Source organism: Argiope bruennichi, chromosome 3 (assembly GCF_947563725.1).
Source record: "Argiope bruennichi chromosome 3, qqArgBrue1.1, whole genome shotgun sequence".
Lineage (NCBI taxonomy): Eukaryota > Metazoa > Arthropoda > Arachnida > Araneae > Araneidae > Argiope > Argiope bruennichi.
In genome coordinates this window covers 124,354,000-124,378,096 of record NC_079153.1, presented here as the reverse complement: position 1 = coordinate 124,378,096, position 24,097 = coordinate 124,354,000, and the positions used below count along the sequence as shown (strand labels likewise).

The 24,097-nt window shown below is 29.3% G+C and overlaps 1 protein-coding gene across 5 annotated transcripts in view; it reads right to left on the bottom strand.

Moving 5' to 3' along the window:
- LOC129962721 (uncharacterized) overlaps positions 1 to 24,097 on the bottom strand; it is a 191,985-nt gene that overhangs the window by 26,784 nt on the left and 141,104 nt on the right. The window contains exon 1 of one of the 5 annotated variants that reach the window (XM_056076663.1): positions 2,371 to 2,661. The exons of the other annotated variants lie outside the window; for them this stretch is intronic. The gene's annotated coding sequence lies outside the window, so the exon portion shown is untranslated. Of the gene's footprint in view, positions 1 to 2,370; positions 2,662 to 24,097 lie in introns of those variants that run through there. 5 annotated transcript variants of the gene reach the window in all.

Genomic DNA, 24,097 nt, shown 5'->3' with positions numbered 1-24,097 from the left:
TTTTTTTTTTTTGCCTTTCATAATTCTTTAATACTAATCACTTAAAATTCGCAATAAAAAAGAATCTTGTAAATGAATACACAGATCAAATTTGGCATGAAGTAACTTTTTAAGCAATGAAGAAATAAAAATTTTAAAAAAAATCGAAAATAGGGAACTACTCTAAAACGAGATCACGGTGCCAATCGAAACATCATCAGATTAAAGGCAGAGCAAATTGCACTTTGACAGAACAAACACCACAAACATTCACTTCGCTCACCCAAACCACAAAAACGTGCCCACTTCACACAGCCGTGCACCACACTCCCAATACATCATCCATCCCCGGTGACGGGATGACAGAAGTGCTCTTTGGCGGAGATGAATATCAATTCTCGCCGCATGCGGGCAGGGATCATCTCTTCCGCTGCAATTGCCAAGGGGGGTGACCATTTAAATGGCGGCTTCGTCAAAAGGAAGAGAACGCGATATCTATATATACATGAAGAAAAGAGAGGAGAGGGAGGACTAGGCGCCTTCCCGCATCCTGGATCGCATCCAGGGAAGAGGAGGAAGCAGCGATTGCAAGATTCGAGAAGTGTAACTTCAGCAGAAAATGCACCAAACTTGTAGTGTCATGCTGCTGTAAAAGGTGATTTCCTTAGTCTTCCCGCAGCAGTGAAAATAAGGTAAAAATGAAATCCCTCTAATCTATGATGCTTATTTATAGAATAATAAATTAATGGTATATATAATTAATGGTTTATAGTATTTTTACAGATCTAGTCATAAAACACACACACACACATACACAAAGAGAGAGTGAGAGACAGACAGAGACAGAGAGAGAGAGAGAGAGAGAGAGAAACTATATTGTAGAAGTTACGATAGCAAGGGAAAAGATTTTGCTGAAGAAAAAGGGGCTATAATATTTCTTAGATCTAAAAATAAAATTAATCAAATATCCATCTGCGAAGAAAACTTCTATGAAAATAAAGACAGCACCAGTTATACCATTTAAATAAAAAAAAAATAATAATAAAGTTTAATAACTTTTCATTGCCAGAAAATTCAAAAATACTGACAGTGGATTAACAGCAACAAAAACCAATACAGCTTTTATTAAATGTTTCATTATTATTGCCTTATTTTATAGAGTTTATTGGAGAGCTTTAGAAGCACTTTAGAATATATACTAATTATTTAACGGCTATTCTATTTAATAAACTATTATGTCATTTCTAGATATATTTATCAATATAAAGTCGTTTTTCAAACAAAACAACATCCACTTCAATAAGACAGAAGATTATTTAATAATCATATTAATTACAAAATAAAATGTGACGTGATATTAAAAATTGTCTTCATTATTTTAAAGCCTCATTTATTATTTTAAAGCCACCCCCAAGATTCACAATCGTAAAAAATTTTATTTCACTTAAAAATGAATGTATGTTTTAAATTATTTTAACAGTCCTTCTCTATAAACAAATTAAATAATCTTTGCAAATGTCAAAATATCTTCAACCGGACTGATAATCTAACATAGCAGAAGCCGTTTAAGCCGCTTTTCATCCAAAAAAAAGATCAAATTTCTATTTGTTATATTGAATCTCCTAATTTTTCAAATATTTACATCTATCCTCACACCAACAATAAAATAAAATATTATAATAATAAATAATAATAATAATTACAATAAAATAAGATCTAATGGAATGATCTAAACAAAAGTAATCGAATATTAAGGGAACCTGTCAAGCATTGTAATCCTTCCCAACATATCAAATGTAAATAGATTCACCACGCTAGTGGCCTGCCTACTGACCAATCCCGGCAATATTCATTATAAACTTTCGAGTGAAAAATGCTACGCATAGAACAACTACACATAATGCAGCAATACTGCTATGATAATGCCCATATTATTATAATATAATAACAGATTATCATAATAATGCAAATTGTTACTGCTCTGTGAATATTTCTAGCAGACGAGATAAATCCTCCTCAGCAGATGAATGTGATAAAATATTCTAACAGATCATAAGATTATGAAAACGAAATCTAATCGTAATCTAGAACCACGATTTTGTCAAAATCGTAATCCTTTCCCAGAATAGACTCAATTCTAACGCAGCACCAGCCGTGTTGTTTTTGTCATCAACTTTCAAACATTCATATCTCTTCTTACGTAGCAAACACCTAACATCCTCCGAGCATCCCACACCAGCCGAACATCTCAGATATTTATAAAATTTCCTCTAGCACAGTCTGAAAAGCAAAACTAATTTAACTAAGCCGTAATCCTTTCCCAGAATAGAACCGATTCCGATTGGAACTCGCGACCTTTGCAAGGCAGGAAGAAAGAAAGCAGATCCTTACCGTACATTGTGAATTGTTAGGTAGCGAATCCGAGCGAGCACAAGGAGGCACGTTGTTGTTTCACTGGCTGCTAACGCACATGGACGCCGGCGTTAGGGCACGAGCGTCGAGCAAAAGAAAAGGCCGACTTTCCACGGTGACTGGCAGGCCGTTAATAGCCGTAGTACGCCAGCGTGGTTTTCTCTGGAGGAGGAAGCTGAACAGATGATGGTGCGTAGAGGTACGTGCGGGATAAAGTGCGTTGCAAGGCATGCCAAGAAAGTCGGCCCACAACTTCTTCCCCTTCTGCCCCCGTGCTGCTGCTGACAGTAGTACATACTTGCATCTACGTAAAAAGTAGTAAGAGTCTACGCCGGTTTGGCTTCGCCCACGGAAACCATTGGAAAGAGCGCGTGAGAAGGTCTCCTCTGCCTCTGCTCGATGATTTTTGGGACGTTACGAGCGAAATTGGGAGCAGAAAAAGAAGACAAGATGCAGACGACGACGCCTCACTTGTGTGTTTAATAATACTCGACTCAGAAATGACTTCACAGAAATGCTCGGAGATTTATTAGAAGTATAAAACTTCGCACTTTTCAAGCGATTGTCAAAGTTTTGCGATTTCGTAAGCATTATGGATGTTGATAGTTCTGGAACTGGAAGTGTATATTTACCTAATTAGAATAAAATCTGAAAAACTTAAAACTGCTGGATTTTAATCAGTGCATACATTCAAAATATCTTGATTTTTAAAACTGGCAATTCCAAATAATTTGTTTGCAGTTCTCGTAAAACCATTTTTTTTTTAAACTCGCATTCATTCTAAATTATTAAATGATGTTTACTCATTCATATCTAAAAAAAATTTTTGGATTGAAAGGATTAATGATTAATTAAAGGATTGAAAGCACTAAATAAGAGTAAGCAATAAATAATTAGTGATGCAAGAAAAAAACTTTATTAATTGGACAGAAGACAAGAATTAAACATTGGACTAAAGACAATAAAACTGTGTCTCATATCAAAACACTGAAGTATGCGCTTTCTAGCTAAATTTTATTAACAATCTTCAGTCATTATTAATCAATTTGAAAAAAAAAATTGCAAAATAAATTTGAAACTTTTACGTAAGAATCAATGTTTTTCGTAATTTTTTTATAGAGTTTGAGTGCATCTTTTAAGATTCGTTGTGGTCTATCACTCAAATCTATCAAAAACATCAAAAGCGAAAATGTTGATGAATTTAAATACATGTAAAAAAGTAATCCCTTGAAAGATTTTTTTTTTTTTAGTAATGCTAATTTCTGAATTACGTGCGGATTCTGTAAGGAAATGGAACAGTTCCCAGATAGGTGGCGCATTTTAATACAAAATATATTTAAATAACTTATGTATATACAGAGTCAACAAGCATTGAAGCAATTTAGTACGATGTTAAATATAATATTGAATACTAATAATTTTGCAAAAGAATATAGAATATGACAGAACTTGAAAATATTTTCAGCCAATGAAAAATTTATATTATATTCACAAATAGAAGAAATTCCACATAGAGAAAATCCTACAATAAAATTTTACAAAAACTAGAAGCGTATTAACTTTTAACGCTCTTTTGCCATCCCCAAGATTAGTCAGCCGCTTATAATTCATTGCCAGTCACATTAACGGGTTAAATTCCTTAAAAGACAGTACAATTACTTTGATTAATCAAAATTAAAAGTTATGATCTGTTTATATTGTTTGAATAATAAAGTGTTTTACGTGTGTTTTAAACCTAAGAACACTCAATACCCTATAGCGACGCCAGTGGAATGCTGAAAGTCAAATAAAGGATTTGACATTCTAATAAACCCTTCTTGAACGTACATCTAAAAAGAAAACAAACGGAATATTTCTTCAAGTGAACTGATTAGGTCTAACAAAGGCCCACAACATAAGGATCTCGTGTTTGAGTGCAATTTATTTTTGAGTTATCCCCGTGTTTGAGTGCAGTTCAGTGGCGTAACTAGGGCGAGGCAGGCAGGGTACATGTATTCAAAATTATTTAAAATTTACCCCCCCCCCCCCTTTTTTTTTTCTCCTCTTAGTTCTAAGTCCCTAATCCCTTTAAAAACTTTGCTCTGATGAAATCTAAAGAAAATTAAAGCAGACAGTTTTTTTTTTTTTTTTTTTTCCTCATCCTGATCTTGGGTCACGGTAAAATTAATTTTTTAAATCATTTCTTTATTCAAATTCATTTCCGCATCATTAATAGAAAAAATGACAAAACTATGAGTAGATTACTTTAAAATTAAAACAATGCAAAAAAAACCTTATCTAATTAAAAAAATTAATATTTCAAGAAAACAAATAAAATGGATTAAAATTTAAGTCAAGATTATTTTTTAAATTTTCTTTTTAATTTATTACAAATTAGAAAATGAAAAAAAAAAAAGGGGGGGGGAGGTCCTGAGGTGCAAGTTTTCTGGAAATCGGGGCGATTGAGTAATACTGATTCCAAAAGAATCGCATGCCTCCTAAGCCGGCCCTGCGACGCAAAATCGCAGCTTTTGAGTAACAAAGTGAATTACGGGGGAAAAAATGCTGGTGAAGGGACAGAAGCATTCGTCTGAAAAATAGGGCGAGAAGACGAAAGCAGAACGATTCCGGTTCACGGTCCGTTTCAAAAAATATGTGTATCGGAGATATTCGCAGAACCAGATCAGGATTACGGTTATATGGAGAAATGTGCGATTACCAATGTACCATTTCAAAAGTAAAAAAAAAAAAAAAAAAAAAAAAAAAAAAAAGGTAAGAGATCGAGAAATAGATTTTGACGCATGAAATGCATATAAAATATTAACTAAAATAAGGGGGAAATTAAGATAGTTGGATTAGTAATTATTTTACAAAGGCAGCTTTAATCATTTTCGGGATTTTTCATTAATAGATGTAATTTATAATAAGTTTTAAGATTGACGGATATATTGCAGAATTATCAAATATAAAATATTCTTTTGTAAATTATTTAAAAAAAAATTAAAGGTGGGTACGAATCTAGTCGGAAAACATCGCAGCATGATAATATTTCAAGACGGATTCATCTATCTTTGTATTATTTTTAAAAATTCACTGATAATTGTAACAACACACATGCGATACATTAAATATCGCCGAAAAGCGCGTACATAGAGACCCAGCTAATGTAACAACGGAAATTATTGTAGTAGAATATATTGAAAAATATTTTGAAAATTTTATTAAAATTGGTGGAAACTGTACAAAAATAAAGTTATTATAAAAAGAAATTCAATTTTAAAATGGTGCAATAATGGCTCTTATGCTTCGATAATATGCTCGGAAGTTACTGAGGGGAAAAAATTTACATTTCGAATAACTTACTTAAAAATTTAATATTTTGAAAAACCTATTATTATTGAACATCTATTACCCGAGAAATAACTATCTGCCAAATTTGATAGTTCTGAAGTCCAACGATCTGTCCTATATACCCTTTCCACGATTTTTTAAAAATATTTTTTTACCGTACTTAATTTACAAATAACTGTCATAATTTACAGATAGCCTGTAAATAGCAGCATGTCAATTTTATGCAGCAAAATTGTTTTTAAAAGTCTTTTTTTTTTTCCTTTACCGTTATTCCGCACCATCCCTTCTATGTTTTTCATTGAATCACTTTTGTGCAATATTCAAACCGGTCTGTTCACATTAAAAGTGTAACAAAAATTTTACTTATGGTAAAAACGCATGAGTTTATTGTTTGGTATTCCTAGGCCATCTCGCAATGTGTTGAATATATTTACAATCTACCATCTGCATCTTTATGTACACGATATAAAACAGTTTTATTTTACCGTAATGAAACACAGCGAAAGAAAAGAAAATGCAATGAAGGTTATGTCTTGATGCTTACAACTACTTATGGAAAAAAGGGAAAGACAAACGACGCAAGATGTTTCTAGACACGAAACAAAAAGTGATTAGAAAATACATCATTTTAACAAAAGTACTTTTTCGACCAATTCAAACTTATATCATTTATTCATAAATAATAAGTCGATAATCGAATATAGAGAATTCGATAATATGTAAATAAATAAATGCATAAAATGTCTGCACATTATGCCATTTAAAAGTACTAATGCATAGATATTGTTAAAAAATGGATCTTTATTATCCTGTTTCTTTATCGCTATTATTTTTGTTTTAATTACAGACCTCGTCTACTTTTACATTTAAAGAAAAACATACATTGCTTGCTATAGTGGGCATAGACAACATTTTTTTAAATGCAAAACGCAGAGAAGGAAAATGCATTTATAAAATGATCTTGATAAAAACACTATTTTATACATATTTATAAAAACTCTATTTAATACGATTCCTTTCATATTTAGTTACATATTATAATTTTATTTCATATTTATAAATATTTTGTAATTTTAGATATAACACGTGTATGCGATTCAAAATTTCAAATTAAACTTCGATTATGAAACCATTTTTAAACGAAAACCGATACCAAATTTGAGACACGAAATAAATGTATTATAGGAAAATTGTACATATAATCAAAATGACAGTTTTCTTCGAAATTCGCGAAAAGATGAAAACATTCACTCCAAAATTTATTACTTTTATTAAATATAGCTGAACGATAAAATTGTCTTAATAATAGAAAAGGTAATAAACTTCCAGCGTTCTATTAATAAAATTCTTACGACAGTTGTAGAGAAGCATGAAAATTTCCGGTTCGCTGTGTTATGAGAAGATTATATAATATTCTACTACTACATTTTGAACCGGAAATAGATAAATCTGAAGGTGATTGAAAAAAAGAAAGTGAAAAATCCGTATAGAATTCATCGAAAATGTTTTATACCCATTTTAAATGCTCTACGTATATAGAGTCTTATATTCCAAGACATTAAGATTTATTCATATTTAACAATTGATAAAATGAATTTTTAGTCTTTCAGAACGTAACAATTTATACAAAATTCTCGACTGTATTTAAATTTTATACAGAATTATCAACAAAACGATTCGGTGAAGAGCAAGAATAATTAGTTTGATTTAATGATTCATTGCTTCTTTCAACTACGAACCTATGCAAAACAATAAAAAGAAAACATCATAATTTTAATAAACTACAAATGTGATAAATAGATTTATCACGGAATTAAAAGTTTCCTAATAAATACCACAAATAATAATTTAAAAGAAATAACTTTTAGACAGGTTTTAGTAACTGACCATACAATGATTAGTGCTTTTTTTCTGTTGTTAATCTACAAGAAGCCCCCCCCCCTCTACCTGGTAAATGAAATGCCATGATGATCACATATTTTCAGAGCAAATTAAATTGATAGAAAAGATCACAGCGCTAAAAGTTAGTACATATGGTTTATGTAGAAAGGGATGGTCATTAGTGCATGGATATTTCCTTTTAAAATCAATCCTTGGGCATTTTTTGACGACTTAGACTCGTGAATCAAATAACAGTGTTATTAAATGTATAGAGCAAAATAAAATTGCTAATACTGTAATTTTATTATAATACTTAAAAATAAAATTACAACTAGGTACAAAAATTTATGTGAAATATATTATTTAATTTAAATAAATAAAAAAAAACGTAGAATTAAAAAAAACACCCTCAAGTGTTTTATGACTTTGAATTAAAACGATCAAACATTATCAAAAAAGGTTGGTTCATTTAATTTAGTAATAAAACTGACAGACAAAAAGGTTGATGATGCCGTTGCTTCACCTTTTAAAGACAAGAAAAAGCGACAGTAAATGAATAAAGAAATAAACAATATAATTTAAAGGGCAGGGTTACTTAATATGCCTAATTAGCAAATGGAACTCGTTTTTGTTACTTTAAATTTTAAAATAAAAATTTTACTTAGAAGACAAACTGACGAGACATATTTAGTTCGAATAAATGAATTAATTTCTGTTTCGAAGATAAGTATGAGCTATGCTGAACCTGGGTCAGATGAGAAGATTGCATGTAAAACGGCAATTTGCTATAACACTTCACACAATGCAAGGATGCTTAATCCATCGGTAGCATCGATTAGACATATTAGATACATACATACATAATGAGCCCTCAATGGAATGGGATCGAATTCACATTTTGATTCATAATGAGATTGCCATAAGGCACTCTTCGACATCTGAGTAAAATTTAATGTTTTCTGATTTAAGAATATTTGAACAAATTTAAATGTAATTTCAGTTATACGCGCAAAAAGCAACCAAATTCTAAATAAAAACAGGAAGAGAGGAAATACTAACATACATTAATGCTTTCGAATAAAACATTTAAGTAAAATCTCTCGTTTTGAAATTTCAAAAAAAAAATCACATAATGAGGATGCTTAATTTATTTTCAATTGAACAAATTTATCTCTAACTAAACTAATACGGTAAATTGCAGTTAAAAGTATGCAGCAGATACAATCCAAAAAATAAAATTTGTTTTTTAATTTTATTAGCAGACAAAATCTAGCTTAGCACAATTAAATAACACCGTGATATACTCCATCGTACATGCTTTTATTTTTTTCTCCTAATCTATAAAATTTTAAATTATTCGAAAGAGAAATAATATATAGTGAAAAGAGTTTTTAAAAATATCCCGACATATGATATTCTGTAATTTACAAGCAATTGACTTGACATGTTAGTAATCATTGGCGATCGATTGTATAACGCTCTGCTTATCTGTTTTGATGACAAATGTTCTAAAACAGTTTTTTTTTAAAACTATGTTTTGATGCGACGGTAGAAATGCAACAAATAAGCGAGCGAGAGAAAGAAAGAAAATAAAAAACGAACTTATTCTTTCGAATTTCTGTCAGTGGATTTGTTCTTTACCTTCGAAAAATTTTGGTATAAAAACGAAAAAAAGAAAAAAGAAAAAAAAAAACGTACATACATATATGTATAACATCTTGAAAAGGTTAAAAAAAAAAAAAAAAAAGCATGAAAAAAAAATTGACTTACTTGAAATATGAATATCCAACTCTGCTCCGAACTTCTCTCTACGACCGAACGACCCCACCAACAGCTTGACGAACTGAGCAATATGCCAAATATACAACTCTTTAATGAATGAAAGTGCAACGTCGTGGTTGCGTCCAATTTGTAAACACGAATGACTCACAAAAGACGCAAACAAAACACCACGCAAAAAAAAAAAAAAACTTATTTTCTCAGTATTTGTGCGTGTGTGTGTATATAGATATAAATATATTCCCCATCAATTGAGGGTTCCAAGTGTAAACACGCGTCCATATCTCAAGAATTCACCAGACACTTTTAATTTCGAAAGGTCAGAAAATCTACAGGAATCCGTCCAAATTATAACGTTTAGCAGCTCATGACGTAGTTGATGAGACAATATTTCACTTTCAGAGAAATAAAAATAACAGAACAGAACGTCAGCCTTGGACTGTTAATGGACTATGATTTCCGTCCGTGAATGAAAATTAGTCTTTCGATTGTACGTTACACTAAAAACTTTCGAACTAAAAACAGGAGTTTTCAAAAGCGTATTCACAAAGCATTACATTCAATTTTCAGTTTCATGCGTTATTTGCAATGAGATTCCAGGCAGTAGCGGAGAAAGAATCGTTAAATCATTGCAATTTCACGCACGCTTCGTTTTGAAATGGAATAACAGTTTAAGAGGTACAAACGGAAAATCAAATATAAATCCCATAACTATAAACAGCATTTAAAATTTTAATTTATTTATTGGTGATTATACAGAAGAAATAATGTATACAACTGTGACATTTTTTTCATCCTAATAGCCCGCATATATTATACAATATTGTATAATATTAAACAATATTTGCAATATTGTATAATATTGTATTAAATTATATAATATTGTACAACAAGATGTACTACTTGTGCACAAGTCAAGCAAATTCCTTCAAAATAAATAAATTCAAACAATTCTTTCAATGCTCTCTGGTTTAAACAGCAACAAATTTTAATTTTTAAAAATCAGAATTGTTACTTTAATTATGCAATATATTTATGACTGATTTCAAGAATTATCCATTTCAAAATGATAAAAGAAATCTATTTAGTTTTGCATCATTTTAATACGAAAGAATTAATTTATCGGATGACAGAATTAAATAATAAGGTTGTCTTTTACATTACGGGTCAATACTTAATTCAACTGCCATGAATTGATAGAAATTTAAAATAGCTGACAAAATAAATACGTTATATTTTTAACTAAAAAAAGATTTAGAGCGCAGAAGACTTAATATTTAATCAAATAAACTGCTATAGGTTAAAAGTTAATGTTTCAAATCTGAACTGAATGACCTCTTCTTTACTGACGCGACAACCTAGGATAGACCCTGGTCTTCCTCAGAATCCCACTCCATGTCTTCCTATTCTCAGTCAAAGTTGTCCAATTTGTCACTGTAATAGTTTTCAAGTCTTTATTCAGGTAGTTAGTCCACCTAAATTTTGGTACGCTTGTTTTTCAAGTGCAAGATGGTTTAGCAAAAAAATACCTTTTTAGTGCCCCGACTTTCATTCAATCTTATTAAGTGATTGATTGACTTCTCGTTTCTTAAATCTCTGAGAATCGTATGTAGATCTCGTCAAATCTTTGAGGATCATATCGTACTTTGATAAAGTACAGCAATTCTTATTCGACTATTAAACCGAATTTTAATGTTTATTAGATGACTTACATGGAAACCATAAACATCTCAAGTGTTATACAGACATTTAGTAAAATCAAAACTACAACAGAATCAAATCTGAGGACGCATTTAAGCAGACGCATATAAAATAAACTACCTAAGGGGTTAATATAAATTTACCAAATGATATAACTATACAAAATTAAAATAATACTATGTTACAGCATTTATAGAATTTTTTACTAAAGCATTATGCAGATAAAATTCATGCTAATTTGTTAAAATTTGCACTTTGAAATAATAAGGTTATTTATTTATTGTTAATAAAACAAAAAAGAATTTTCTGACAGCCCCAAAATATAACAATACGTAGTTCTATTAAGATTCGGAATGCTAACAAAACAACAAAAATAATCACATACGCAAATTTTTCAAAACTTTGCTTTTCAGGACCCCGAACCAGCACTTTTGGACAATTTTACCCTAAAAAAAAGCGATACACAAAAAAATGTGCGTGCTTCCGGAATCCTTTGATAGATTTTGACCTTGACTTTCCGCCCGTTAAATGCACTTTCTTTCATCTCATTCCTATTTAGTCGCGGGAAGGAGTCGCTTCCTGGCACATGCGCAAACGGAGGGTCATCATATCTGAGAATTTATTATACCGAACTCTTAAACAATGATAAATGAATTGAAATTTAATTTACTTTAACTCAACATGCACTTGCTAATAGACTTGTGTACATTAGTGGCGGTTTTAAGTATTTTGCGGTCTTAGGCAATACCTATTACGATGACCTCTTTTAATAAACTAATCAATTTAGTTTAACATATTACATTTTTAATTAAATCAACATGTTAATGATTTATTTTTGGTTAATTTTTATTGTATTAATTGTTTAGAAATGTGTATTTTATTATTTATTTATTATGACTTATGCGAGGTGTCCATTATTTAAGAAGAGTCTCGGTATTTATAAATACTGTAATAACAAAATGAATATATTAAAAATATACGATTCCGACAATTTATATTTAATAAAGTGATGATTTTTGATTAGTGATTTCTGGAAATTTATATTCATTAACTTCCACTAATGAAACAAAATTCTGAAAATGGCTGTCATAACCAATGATTTTTAAGCTTCTTGATATTTTAATTATTTCGATGGCAATACTCACTTTGTCCAGGAAGAAGCTGTAAACGAAATTGAAGATATCTATAATTTTTTCCGCATAGGAATAGTTATAAAAAATGAATCAAGTATTGTTTAAATTATATCGAAATCGCTTTATTTCATAAAATCGTTTTTATAATACAAAAATTTATATTCTTTGGTCTGATATTACAAAGATTTAGCTTTAATACAACCAGATAATAAAAATATAGAAAAGGTAAGACTATTTTTTACTACACTTGCAAGTTTTTCTACCTTATTAGCAATGATATCCGTTTGCAATAAATGTCTGAAACAAATCACATTCACACACTTATTTTTTATCTTGCCTAAACACATAGAAATACAATTACGCATCTATCATTAATGTAAATGTAATTACATAACATTTCGCGAATGAGGAAGTCTGATATATGAACATATTCAAATTTCAGAGGCATTTCTGTGAAGTAGGTGATAAAATTTCGATTTACAAGGTCATCAGTATTGTTGAATGGGATTAAGTAAATTGAGTGAATTAAAAGGTAAAATTGATGCATCTCGCGAAGAATATGAAATGGGCCTGTGAAAAATGAAATACAAATTTATAAAATAGGTTTGTATAAGTTTAGATAATTTCTTACAAATTTTACAATGGAATAATACGATTAAAATTGATATCCAATTCCGAATATTAACATTTGAACAATGTGTAGCATTTTATTAGATGAGCGTAATTTTTTAATATGAAAGATATATATTATTAAATACATAGAAATTTTATTTCACATAGAGAAACTGTTTTTCTGTATATAGAGTCACTTTAACAAACTGTTTTTCGTAATATCGAACCACTTTAACAAACTGTTTTTCTGTATATCGAATAAAATGTACAATGTCTCTGGAAAAAAAAAATCTCGTTATACACAATTTAGATGTAGAGAAATTCTATATACAGGGATTCGACTGTATATGCAAGAGTTAAAATAAATCGGGATGTATTGTGTTAAATAGAATCACAGCATGTTTCGATTGTTTATATAACGAGTCGACTGAAATAAACACTAAATACAAGACATTTTTGGATTTAAGTTTTTCATTTAAATGGAGTTCGAATATAATCACAATAGCGTATTTACAATTTTAATTCTAAATGAAAACACTCTTATCTGCACATCCACAAAGAGCGCAGCTTTGTGAATCTCAGCAATGGTATCTACTAAGACAAAGATGGAACTTGATACTCTATTGTGTACATGGTACGTCCTATAAAGCGACGAAGCCTAATTTTACTTAAATCATACAGTGAAATCGCGAAATGTGGCATCTTAAAATGTTGTGTTCAGGTCAAGACAAATCCACATACTTTCCATGAAATTTCTTTGCATTTGATCAAACTAATACTCTCCCTCCTCCCCGCGCAACTTTACTCGAAAAAAAAAGCAGTTAATTGTTTACAGACGTATATGACATACATAAGAAGACATAATTTGAGAAACCTCAGCTAGACAAGAGTATTCCATCATTTTAACTCGCAAGCGGGTACATCTTGCATATCAGAAGGCACAAGCAACATTTTCCCATCAATATGTGCCAAATAATTGGTTCATGTTTCTCACAGTAAAGCCTTATGTTCTTCTGACCTACATCGATGCAATTTCTAGTTGTAAAGATATTTAAAACATATGATGCATTTTGGAAACAGCAACATTTGGTGGTATTAAATAACATTTTCACAAAGCATGTGGTATTAATTAAAGGTCTTCACATACGGTTAGCAATTGACCACGCAGTTTCTCACATGCCATATAACTTCATTCATTATTATTTGTACTGATTGTGTAGTATAACATGATTCGTTCAAATGTCCGATACAATTTTTTGAGGTTAATAAGAAGTATTCTTCATAATTTCGTTTTCTTTATTTGAGGATAAGCTCTGCACGCTCTCCACCATAAGATGATTTTGTAATTATTTTCTTAAATGTAGGGTCACTAAATGTATATTTCGGAAAGAATGTAATAAAAATTAAATATCGTTTCAATCACTAGTTAGGGGCAGTAGAATGTTTTAAACAGGCTAACTGTTCTTATAATCAACTTGCAGAAAGAATGTAAAACAAAAGTTGTAAATGAAGTATAGTAACGGTTTCTTAAGAATGGTAATTGTCTAAAATGTAGAGATATAACGGTGCCTTATAAACTACAATCGCTGATTTGAAATTTAAAAAACACACAAAAAAAATATTTCTTGAAAATAAGATATTAATGTACTTTTATTCCATTGACTATAAAAAGTACACGAAAATGAGACCAAACAAGTTTGATTAGTAAGCCTTTTAAAGAGCGAGAAATAAACAGCATAATCATAAAAAACCCGACATTATAAAGGATATTTGCATTCATTAGCATTAGAAAGAGAAATATCAAAGTTGCACAGTCTCAGCGCTCCACATAAGGTAGCATTACAAAGAACGAACAAGCGAGCAATAAATCGAGAGAAAAATCCGAATATGACATTGGAGGAAACTGGTGAAAATGACGAAATATTCCTTCAGTTCAATGATATTCTCTTGCCGATTTGCGCACTCAAGATTTCAAACCAGGCGAGTGACATTGAAAAAACGAATTCCATATTTGGTGTGGATGGCCATGACCCAATAGCGAGTAAAAATATCCGAGTAACTTGGAGAACAAATTAAAGTTAGTTTGCTCTAAACATTTTTCGTTTTAAATGTAGAGATTCAAACGGTTAAAGTATATAGAGACAAATCCGTTTATTGCAAAATATTCCATTAATGTCAATAATAATGTCTTAAAGATTATTTTATCTAAGAAATAACAAAAACCGATGTAAGTGAAGCTTTATATTCTCACATTTTATAAGACAAATGTAATTATACTTCTTTAAAAAATTGATTCTATTTATTCTATGTTTACAAATTAAATATGATAGTCTTAATTTTCAATAAAATTACTCTTAAGATATTTTTAAATGATGACCATTCAGTTTATCAGCAAAATTAGATTTTTTTTTTAAATTATATATCCACAATATTTTAATCTGCCAACCCTAACAAGTGAGCCTTTTATTCTTTTAATCAGCAAATATAAAAACTAGCTGCCCTTGGTGATCATCCAGACTGATTTGTTTTGACAGAAAACTTGGAATGCATTCAATATGGAATACATGTTTTTACAAAAAATTTCAACGTCTTCTTTGATACAACAGACTGACATGAATTTGAACCAATCTATTACAAATTACAAAGGGAGCAAATTAAAAAAAAAAAAAAAAATTATTTACTATGAAATAAAAGCGGAAGAAATTTTTTTTACTTCGGATGGAATGTCCAAAGAAGACAATTTTTAAATCTTAATTTTAACACTGGAAAAAACATGCGAGTGAATGTTTTGATAGATGATTTTAAATTTATCATAACACTATTTCAGATTCAAACTAAATTTAATATTTATATATTGAATTTATATATCATATATTAATTAATTATTAATAATTTATATATTAATATTATATTTTAATATTGAAAATAAAATGTCCGGAAATAATTTTAATATCACTAACACTCGGACGGCGTAATTTTTAAAATCACTATTTAGATGCGATATTTGTAAATAAGTTCAAATATTTTTCAAACAAAGCGAACTGATATTATATGTAACACGATAAAAAAAATGAATTAATGAAACTCTGCAATCATAAAAATAAACAAACTAAACCGCGGAAAATGCGGGTTGCAACAGAAATATGGACTGATTGCCAACCTGCGGAAATCGTGGGACAAGCACTGAAGGGTTAAAAAAGTAATTTTTTGAATTTTAAGATAACGTAAAAACTAATTTTGTAACTAATTTTGTAAATCGTGGGACAAGCACTGAAGGGTTAAAAAAGTAATTTTTTGAATTTTAAGATAACGTAAAAACTAATTTTGTAACTAAACTAATTTTGTAACTAACAAAAATTTAACTAATAAGAAATTTATATTATATATATAATGTAAATTTTATTTTCCATTTTTTTTTTGAGAAAATATAATTTGATAAATACTTTCTTAACCCCCACATAAAATTGCGAAAATGACTTACTATTATCCCTATTGATCCCTTTTTTTTTTTTTTTTAAGATGAATTGCTGATTTAAGGAACACTAAAGAACAAATGAACAACAGACAGAAAGACTGAAATCACAATGAGCTAAAAAAGGAGGAAGCGGAACTCACAAAAAGTGAAACATTAAATTGATTTTATGGTACGTTTTCATCTGAAAATAAACACTAACAATTTCATAAAATTTAAAGTATTATATTAAGAGTATAAAAGACTCGATTTAAATATCATATCCAAGAGGTGTCCCCACCGGTAGAACATCAGTATTAGAGATGTAAAATCTTGAATCCATTGCGATTCTTGAGGGTTAAATGGGTCGTCAGATATTCATGTCTCTAATATTTCCCATGGAAATTAGAGGCGAAGATGCGAACCAGCAGTTTAATCAAAACCTTATAAGGTCAATTAAATGCAAGCCATTAACTAAGTCACAGGTGAGAACAAATGGTAGGAAAAACCAAGGTCGAAAAAACTATTATCTCTATTCCCTAGCAGCGCCAGAATAAAAATGGCATGGCAATAGATATTATCTAATGAAATGGAACCATAAACAATTAACATTTTTTAATTTTCAAGAACAGGTTAAATTATCTAGTTGGAATGCGAAAGAGAATTGAAAGGCCATTTAGGATTTTGTTAAATGATAAATTTTAATTTAGTAGCAAAATTTTATAACAAATTTCTATAATTTCAGAAACATAAAAAAGTTGCTGTAATTAATTCATAAAATAAAATGTGTTGATATACAAAATAAAATTTTGTCTCTGTATCTTTATTTACATTGACATTATTAATGTTTTGAGACTGGTGATCTCTTAACCAAGATTTCCATTTATTTCTCCGCCAAAGAGTTATACGTTATAAAGAATTGTTACTTATAAATTTTAAAGCATTGCAAAAACATTATTTTATTTTAATATTTTTTTTTTCATTGAAGACTAATTTACTTCATGCAGTTTATTTTCAGCCAATTTATGCTATACTAAAGTTGAAACACTAAATGACTTTTTTCCAAATCACAACGAAGACTAAATAATTATTTTATAAAATATAATTTCCTAGAAAATTACATATTCTTTGTTTTGGAAATATTTTGATATAAAAATGAAATAGAAGATAATATTTATTATGTTTACTGAATATTAAATAACAGTTCTGAATAGAAAATCAGAAAAACTCTCCATTTGCAACTACCAAATACTTCCTAAATGCATTGTATTACAAAAAAATGATAGAAATTATTAATTAATGTAATGTAAATGATAATTTTGAATGACAATATGAAATGATGTCCTCCCTTAAGAGTTTATTAATGCTACCAATCAAAAAATTTGAAGCATAATTTTTTATAAATTACATCAAAAGTTAAAAATTATTTCAAAATCTCAAGCATACATAAATCCCGAGTTGATTATTTCGCATAAAAATAATTATAAGGAAATATTTTGATTTGCTTAGCTTGATCGGCATGTTTCATTCTGTGGGTAATACAGTGAACAATATTTACATCATGCAATTCCTTTATTTGTAATTCTAATCTAAGAAAATTTCCGGCTTAAAACATGTCGAAGGGGATCTGAAAGTAAAACACAGTAACCCGAAACCTCGTTACAAAATAATGTCTTAGGCTTGCATCGTCAATCCATAATTTGAAATTTAGTTTTAATATATTTACAGCAGGAATATTTTGCACACAAAGAAAAATGTATTTAATATCATCGCAAGCACGTGATATGAATATTGTAAAATATTTTTTAAAGTAATTTATAAAATGTATTAAATTAGACAAAAATTTGTACGATAATAAAGTTGGTGCTATTATAAAGCTTATATTTTAATTATAATTTTCAACAATATAACAACGTTTTCTGTGCAATGAGATGTCACTAAATTGAAGAAAACACTAAACTTTATCGAAGTTAACTTCGACTTTATAGAAGTTTTGATTAGTTTTTTTCAATTAAAAATCTATAATTCTGTAATAATTTTTCTTATTAAGCATATTCTACTCAGAAAGTAACATATGACATTTGGAAATTTTAAGTTCAACAGTCTATTGCAAAAATTTACAAGTAATTTGTTACCCAATAAACAAGATTTTTTTAAAAAAAATTAGTTCAATAAATATGTTATTCTTCAAAATATGAACCATATACACACCATAATTTTATTTTAATGTCAGAAACTCACAAATTTATTTCACATTTTAGAAATGAACATATCTGTGGCGATGAATTGGATATTCAAATAAATTTTTATTTAGATTAGAAACTGGTGTCATCATTTGAAATTCTGAAAATATTTAACAGAGTAACTTTTTGAACACTAAATTATTCCTTACGCTTAAATGGAATATGAAGGGCGAGAAATTAATGATTCATTTTCAATTTTTCTCCATCACTATACCAATTTTTGATAAATGATGACGAGTGAATACGTGCTTTATATCCTGGTGAAAAATAAATATATCATATCCTTTAGAATTTCTGGAATCTAGAATAGGAAGCTGGCAATTATTATTCCATTGAATAAGACCTCCCAAATTTGCAAATGTTTAAGTTTTCTTCCTTTCCCATAACAATAAAATTTTAATAAACTGGGTTTAGTGGGATATCTTCTGGATAATACGATTCCGGACACGACTTATTAATATTACGAGATTCCGGCATTCATTTGAAAAGATATTCGACGCCGAAAAATATGGTCATATGATATAATCATCTACCGATTATATCTATCACGAAGATAATAGTTCATTCAAATCGAACAATTGATTAATAAAGTAATAGGTTTTCGACATATACAACAAATACTCTAACAAACCTTAAAAAGATAATTCCTTTATATTAATCTGGTAATTTTCATGTATTTTTATTAAAAAAATGAAGAGTTTGTTCCTTTTCCGCATTTTTTGTATATTTGCAACTTTTATCCATCTTATTACACACTAGCTGCCTTTGGTGACCAGGTCGTTCGCTGGGATTCAAGATCGCTAAAATTTTCAATTAACTATTTTATGTAACATGGTCTTAATGGCTTCTTCAGCAAAATATTTTTAAGCTTTAAATTTTGATAATTATAATTTATACAATTTTAAAGGACTTAAACCATTCTTTTCGTTTCCTATTTATTTTCTTGATTTCCTGTCATCTTTGAAATCTGAATTGGAGGTGATTAAATTTCAATTAATACAAAACCTTTTTTGCAAAAAACCAAACTTTTCTTTTTTTTAAATATGAGTACAGACAATAGAAACGTTTACCACTGAAGTCTTATATGTAATATAGAATATCTTATAATTTATGTAATATCTCAAAGGATTATTAAAAGAATTATCTGATTCAACTTAAAACTTACGTTACTACATAAAAAAGCAATTTTCAAGTGATAAGAACGATAGTATATTTTTATACATCGAATTATACATAAAATGCTTGTATATTTTTAGAATGATTTCGGGACCATTTAAATAATGTGTAAAATGAAAAACCTATTTTTTAAAATATACAATATGACAGTCTCTCCCCACCTAGATAATAAGTTTGCATCGTGATTTCTATGACAAAAGGTTTTTTTTCGCAATTAGTGATTTACATTCCCTTTCTACTGCTGTGCAGAATCCATTAGCCATAGTATACTTGGGTTAAGAAAGAGCTCTTTTCAACAAACTAAAAGCAACAACTGTCCATAAATGAAACGACAGAAATTTCGTAGGAATATGTCTAAACAATATATACGCTTATAGTTGTATCACTTAATTCAAAATTTATATTTGTCAAGTTTGGTAGTTCTAAGTCAACAGTCTAGCCTGTAAAGTGGCAACATGCGCATGCACACGTATACATGAGAGCATACTGAATTTTAAATGTTTAAAAAATATTATTATGCAGTGCTTATTAAAACAATAAATTCACGGTGTATACATTTGCTAAAAAATTTCTCAAAAAATATGATTCATCTCATATTTTTAAATATAATATGAAGTCTTTCTCATAAAAGATTCATCCTCCAATAACAATTTTTTAATTAGTCAATCAAGTTATAAAGCATAGTCAAAAACAATTAATCAATAAACTGTTTCGACCTCTTCGGAAAATGCGTACTTAAACTGGCATAAACATATATTATATAAATTTTACATAAATATAATAAATAATTATAAATATAATAATTAAACGGTTATATAAATATAACAATTGTCATTGAATAAACTCGTCAAAACTCAAAATGATGTACTTTTCTATAACGAGTATACTCGTCAAAAACAGTTAATTAGACCAATTTAGAAAGTACATGATACAGATCACGTAATTTTACATTATGACTGGGTGAGGAAGTGCTCGCAAAGTCAGCAGATGTCCACGCAACTTAAAAGCAGTTTGTCCCTTTCAAAGATAACAAGAATTAATCTCGGCAGATCATTGGTAGAACTGAATTCACGACTCTCGTTTTAAGAGATTTTATCACCAGACCATTGAATTATAACCAAAGAAATTTGAAAAAGTTAACTAAAATTTGACAAACCCTTTTAATTCCAAAAACTACTATAAGCTATAAAGCAATATACCCTGGATGCTTAAAAGTGTTATATGTATTTTAAACCAGAAATTATTTCCATTTATTCATTAGTATTTTTATATTATAATTATTATTATTGCGGCAATCAAGCTTCCAGATAGTGAAATTTTATAATAAATTATTAAAATCAGGCTTTGATTGCGTACTAAAAAAAAAAAAAAAAAAAAAATAGAAATCGGTTTTAGGAAAAATTTGGTGGTGACGAAGGGAAAAAGAGTCAAAACGAAAAATAAAATCTTGAATGGGTGACAGAAAGTAACTTCAATTAAAGTTTCCATTTTCATAATACATTTTACATTATTTTAATGTTTAGGAATTATGTAATAAAAGTATATTTATTTCCTTATGGTAAATATCTAACTCAAGTTTTTACATTTTTATTATAATTCCCATAATTTTGTTAACATTTCTTAATTTTTAATATATTAATAAAAGAATATAATTATCTTTTTTTGAAATTTTAATATTTTTTTAGGTTTACTATTACTTGAGTGATTTATTTAAGTACTGCCATTATTAAATTATATAGTCATAAAAATATAGCCTTACAAAATTTCAAACTTCTAGTACAAGAGATTGCGAATGAAAAATTGGCTATAAAACTCCATCAAAAACTTAATATAAATTAAATAAAAAAGTATAAAAACACTTATTCCTTGTTTTAGGAAAGTTAATCGAAAATGATGAATGAGTAAGTAAAGGAACAAAACTTTGAGATGCCAAAATGCGTGAACATGCAATGAACTCGGTTTCTCTTGTCACTAAAATGAAGCTAACTGATACACGCAGAAAGGTAAAAAATTAGATGGGCGAGAAACGATTAAGAGAATTAAGCACAGTGTCACACAAAAGTCGCCTACAAACCACCTAAAGACACTTGGATATTACGAACCCACCATTAGACTACCAGTAAAAGAACACTTGGAACAGTGGGCACAGAGCTCCTACGGGCTGTCAGGTGGTGGGAGATGCTCAATCTTAACATCGGTCGAAATGCTCTCGTACACCAAGTGTACACCATACCCCCACATGATTTAACAACGCGAGTTGGTGTATTTTAAGGAATTTCGGAGGTTGATTAAAGTGTGCATAAATTAGAAAGAAAACTAAAATTGATTTGCATTTCGATATACAAGTATTTTTTAATTGTCTTAACTGCCACAATACAAAAGGTTGTGCGGATCTGCTGGGCCATGGGAAACGATTGACTCATTATACATGCAAGCAGGGTGAAGCATATTTCTTTCATACGGCCCGGACAAATACAATGCATGAAAGACGTATTTGCTTCAGATGACGATTAATGGGCCAAATATCTCAATATTTAAGTAACAATTACATAATATAGCTTTATGTCTACTATATATATATATTCATAGGTTTATATAATATATATGTTTATTTGTTTATTTAAAATCACAAGTAATATGCAAGTGATTAATGTACTAAATACGTCTCACTAGAGAATTTATAAAAAGTGTAAGATTTCTCGCATTTTGTATAGGAAAGAAAAATTACTATCATCAGTTAATATCTGCTCCCTTCCCTCTTTCTAAATAAATTTGTTATTCAACATAAAACAAGTACTCTACAAAAGCAATTTTAGATGAAAAATACTGAAATCCTCATCAGCTACGGTATTTACAAAATTTTTAGCATTACAAAATATTTAATACAAAAAAAAAAAATCCATGAAGATAGCGAATTTTTTTTCCTATTAAGATGTGGTAATTTACAATAACTACGAATGAAATTAAATGTAGTTCCCACTTTTGTAAGTTAAAGAATTAAAAGCTATTACCAACACCATGCAGGCGTTTTTTACATTCATTTCCATGGAGGACATTGTGAATTAATTGACACGACCTACAATACAACAGAAACGTGGGAAGCTAGCGTCGTAAAACAGAAGAAATATTTGCGTGGAAGTAGCTGAACTAGAATTCGAATGTTTAGCATAGGCGCATGATTTAAACTAGGTTTCTAACTACCTACAGACTGATTTCGTTTATTAATTTTAATGTAGAGTTTTATGACTAACATACAGATAGAGACGAGACCTCTATCATATTTGCAGAATAGATCTAAGGGAATCAACAATAACAGTTGAAGACCTTGGAAAATTTAGAGAGCATACTAAATAAGATAAAATATGCAATCTTGTAATTTGAAAATTCTTTATGTTCTTAAATCATATATTCTCTTTTATTTGCTTATTATTTTTTTAGCATACCAACAGATCAAATATACATTTTGCAATTATATTTGACATTTTCAAAGTTACTTAATAGAAATCTATTCCCAAAGCAATAAAATAACTTTCGGTCAGTAAAAGTAGCAACCATCATCAAGAGAAACATCAAACTCCCGAGTAATTCAACATTTTGACGTGAAGAATCGTTAGGAATTTTCAATTACTATACGCAATTGGTGAAATTGGGAACAAAGGATGGACCACCTTTTAGTTACTACAGCAGATGACTCGCATCGTTTCTTGAATCGATTAAACTAACATCAATGAAGACACTTTCATAAACACAATTGAAATGAAGCGGACACATTCAACAGATCTGGATACATGACCAATTTTGCCACTAAAAGACATGGTACCGAAGCAAATTAATTTTTCAATGGCAATAGCTTGAAAATGTAGTAGCTAAACAATATTCTTTAGTTCTGATACTTGGAAAATTTTCCAATATTTGACATGACCGATACTGGCGATATATAAGATTTGTACCTTATTTTTTAATTTTAAGGCATAAATCACAAAGTAGTCAATTTATGCTAAGATATTTCAGATGCGCCACATAATATAATTTTTGGACGGATTTTATGTCTATTAAGCAAAGATTCCTTTGCGGCCTGCAATTAGATAGTGTATGACGCTCATGTGACATTCATCATTTGAGTAAACTCCATTTTTGATCTACAAGCTCAGCCCTATTGCAGAACTGTTCAAGCTTACCTGTTAACAAGAGAAATCTTGGTACGGTACAAAAAACAGTAAAATAATTCTGAAAATTTATATGTAACGAAAATTCTTAAAGTATGAATCTGATTCTGATAAGCAAATTAAAAGACACGATAAGATAAACTTCTATTCAAAAATTATTTTAAAGAGTTATCATTTTTTTTCAGTTATTCGAATTTCCAATTAAAGCTGAATTTTAATTAGTTTGCATACGTT